A 4,366-nucleotide genomic window follows, 5' to 3' on the forward strand; every position below is an offset into this window, starting at 1 on the left:
CTTCTGCTGAATTACTTAGAATTTTAGTTTAATATAGATTTCTTATTACAATCAGCTGATGATACTAGTGAACCTTCTCTTTTAGTGGGCAATATTCCAGGTCTCTCATTGAGATAAACTGCCCAGTCTTCAACCTCGTAGTTTATCCACTTCAGAACCAGATTATTGTCTCATAAAACTGTTGAGATGGTGCAGTTAATACTTGCTATTATTTTAGAGGCCAGAACCATAATCTTCATCATAAAGATTTAAGTCCTTTTTACATGCTTAAAGTTTTCAAACTATGGGTCATATCCTGCCATTGATTTTTACGCAAAACTTCCAGTGTTTTTTGCAGTAATTGGGTTCTTTCCTCTTGTGATTTCACACCCCAGGATCAGAATGATGCAATCACATTCCTAATACAAATTTATGAACTTTGTATCATCGAATTGGTTCTATAAAACAAAATCATTTTCAGTCCAAAGGGCATGTGTGTGTATATTTGACAGACCTGTGCATCATCCTGCAAGCAACCATTTTTCTTAATATCAGCCAGCGAAACAAAGTTATACGTGAGTGATGTTGCTATTATTGAACTGATGGTAAGCCCAAGTGCTGTGCCGTTCCCTCCCTGAAATCATTTGATACAACAGTGGCGTTCCTGTTCAAACACTACAAATCAAAAGACACAGACTCAACTTCAAAGGGAAATTGAAATGTCCAGATGAAAGTTGAGATGAAAGTCCAGATGGAAAGACAAGTGTGCCTTGCCTTGGCTCATCAGATAAGGGGGAACCAGGTGCGTGTTTGAATTTTCCCCCGTCAGAAAAAGAAAATCTTGTTCTTTTTGGGGGGGTGAGCCGATACATCGCCCCACCTATAAAAGGTCTCTGTTGTTTCAGTGCTCAAAACAAACAAAAGTTTATGAGAGCTAAATCCCGTTTTTTCCCCTTTATATAAATTACATACGCACTTTAATGTTTGTTTCCTGTTTCTCTTAAAGCAAGCAAAAATAAAGCAGACTTGTGGAATGGCAGGTAATTAAACATGCGAAGATAAAAGAGAATGAAAAATTAAGCGTCCATTTGAGAGTCTGCTGTGATTGAATATCATCTGCTCCCTCCCTGATCTGGACGAGCGAGATGGCACATAAATACAGTATAAACCCCATCTTAGCACACCCCTGCTTCTCCCACAGCCCTGGGAGAGAGAAGCCTCCCTCTTATCCTGCTGCTGACTAGCTTGAAACTCGGGACCAAAATAGTGTCTAAACAGCATCACGGGGTAGAGGAGCCTTAACCCTTCTCACTTTGCTCTGAGATACCACCAGTAAGGAGAGGGAAGATTCCAAGGCTCTCTCGAGAGGCATGTGCCACTAGACAGTCCCTCCTACGGAGGGTTGCTTTCCCCGGTTAAGAGACTTTATCAAATGCTAAAACCAGTGAACCAAAAGTTACTGTGATTTGTAACCCCTCAGTTAAACTACTCTTCTTATTTCTGAGATTTCTGAAAAAAAAATGCGCTACTTTGTCAGTAAAGCACCAGACCACAGAAAAGAGGTTTGGGATTTTGTAGAAGGTGAAAAAAATGCAGCAAAATTGTCCTTACTGATAAGAAAAAAAAACCCAAACATATTTCCAGAGAGCTACAAGAAATCTGTTATTCTTACATTGTGTTCTTAACATAAAAATGCTGCATTCTTAAAGAATGAGTTTTGAAAAATGTAGCATGGTTCTACACATCTTCTGAGCTCTTCAGGATGCTATTTACTTTAGCTACTATAACTATCATCTGTCACCCTCACTTATGTGAAGAAGGGGGCCAAAGTTCCCTGTAAGCCAAAAGAAAGAGGCAAAATGATCACTATTTTCTCTTAGGAGGTTTTAAACCAAATCCTGACAAAGTCCCACTAGCAATAGACACACCCAGGCCTATTGAATGGGGTTTACCTCCTCCAGATTTTGCCTTCTGAAGATGGGGTGTGCCCAACAAGTTGGATGGGTCTGCCAAGAGTTGGTCATTCCAGAAGGAATTTATACCTTGTAGCTTACATACCTTTCTTAAGGAGGGATAAATCATCTCCAGGAGATACCTAGCTCCACCCATTGACTGTAAAAGGAGTTGAAATGTCTAGTTTAGATAAGACACACTTAGGTTAGATGCTATTTCAAAAATAAAATCAAGATGAATTCCATACCAGTTCTGTAATCAATATATCTTCTTCTCCCCAAACAGGATTACCCCGTGCAAGAGGAAAGACTTACTAACCTGAGAGGTTTTTATAAATTGTAAGACCATCACAGTGTTTACAGCAAGAAACTTCCAGTCTGTGTCTCTCAAAGTGATTTTTCCTGTGATAATACTGTTTCCCTCAGTGCAGGGTATCGATAAAAGATGTTTTCTAGTGTTATTTCATGTTCAGTAATAGATTGCAATTTATACCTCATCTCTCATTTTGTCTCTCAAGTCACTGATCCATAGACATTGACAATCCTTTGCTGCTGAGTTGTCAGTGATTCAGAACCTGTAACACCACTTTTCACAACCTGACCCTTCCTAAACGGATTGTAACCGATGGTTTTAACATTCTGATCAAGTAAAATTTTCCCCTTAGTTTCATTAAGGCCATCTTGAAGTTGAATGTATGCTCATAAAAGATCATTTCCAGTTCCTTCTGTTATTGCCTAGACCCCTGGCATTAGTGTACAAGGAATTAAAGAATTTATTCTCTTAATGTCCTTGGGTGTCTTGATTAATTTTGTTCTTGACATATTAATTTTTTCTGCTAAATGAATGTTCATTTGTCCCCTCTTTTTGTTCTCCCCTTTTGTTCTTAATTTACTGCTGAGGTGGAAGCCATCCAAATTGCACTGGCCTCTTCCTACAGAAGTGGGGCCCCAAAGCCAAGCGCTCCTCCTTTGCACCCTTCGTACATGAAGTGGTTCACTTTAGAATCTTTAATTGTTGGCTTCTTTAGCTCAAAGAGTACGAAGGATCTCTGATAAAATAACCTGGGCATTTGTCTCCTAAGGACTGCCCCAGGCTAGGCACCAAGCTGCTGATTTTTACTGCATGGCAGTCATTCACGTATATCAGATGGAGGGTGGAAAATCAGAGCCAGTTTCAAGAAAAGTGACATTGCTGTTTGGTGCGAAACACCATGCTAGCCTATCCCACTCTCTCAGAGCTCACCGCTCACTTGGAGTAGACTGATTTCAACTGAGCTATCTCTAGCTACCAGCTGGCGAGCTGGCCCTTTCCCTTCGCTTCTGCTTTAGTTTAGAGCAGTGCAAATCGAGAGTCCTTCAGCTGAAATCTCTGCAGTGACTCAAGTGCACAAGTGGCGTTAGGAAGAGCAAGTCTTTGCTCCCCCAAGTGATTTTGTCTCAATTTGTTACTGTGGGAGATTTGGTTGGTGTAGCTTCTCTTGAGTCCACAAAGCAGTTTATCCCAGCAGAGAGGCAGGCTGTGACTCCGGTGCACGCCGCCTGGGCTGCTCCTGTTCGTGCAGGAGCGGACCCCTCTGGAGCACAGACCTTAGCCACATTCCCTGCAAAGCAGGTTCAAGACTTTTCAGCCGTGCCAAGCTTGAACATGGGCTGCCTCCGCCAAAGGAGAAGGAAGGGGAATTGTACAAGCGCGCCTGGGCTGAGTGCCCAGCACCAGCCATGGGGGCCGGGGCTTCCTGCTGCTGCTGCTGCCTCCGGCTGGGACGGAGGGTGTGGGGGACATTACCAGAGTGCCAGGAGGTGCTCCATCCCTTTCTCTGCTCCTCCACGCCAGCAGCGGCTGCTCCCTCACACATCCCAAATGCTCTCTTGGCGGCGGCGGTGACAGCAGAGCTGGCAGCCCGGCTCCCCATCCCTCTGGCAGAGGCAAAGGAGGCAGCGGGACGTGGGCTCATTTCCTTCCACAGATGAGCGACTGCTTACCCTGGCTCTGTCTAGACCTGGCTTGGTCTTACGACTGTAAATTTAGTTTTCTAAAGAGTGCTGGCCAAAGCTTCTTCCTTCTAAAATCTCTCTTAATGCCCTGCGGTTATTTTGCAGGCCATGCATCACACTGCTGTTCTTTTGGTGCCCAACAGCACACTGTGGTTCAGTTTTTAAGAGATCCTTCCTTAAAATAAACAAACATCAACGACCCTGTCTCAGGCCCCCCTGCAGCACTCTCAGAGACTGTGCCTCTGGTCCCAAGCAGGGAGTTAAACAAATGGATTTAAAGGAGAGATCTTTATCAGAAAGGGGGGAGAAGGAGGGGGCAATACCATCAATTTGGGAAGCCTGGACACAGCAGGGCAGGCAGCCCTTGGAAAGCCTTAGCCAGGGCAAGGCTTCCCTGCCGCTGGGAGGCTCCCGGAGGGAAACGGCCCTCGACCTTCCTT

The sequence above is a fragment of the Egretta garzetta genome, unplaced genomic scaffold (genome assembly GCF_000687185.1).
Source record: "Egretta garzetta isolate BGI_Z169 unplaced genomic scaffold, ASM68718v1 scaffold94, whole genome shotgun sequence".
NCBI lineage: Eukaryota > Metazoa > Chordata > Aves > Pelecaniformes > Ardeidae > Egretta > Egretta garzetta.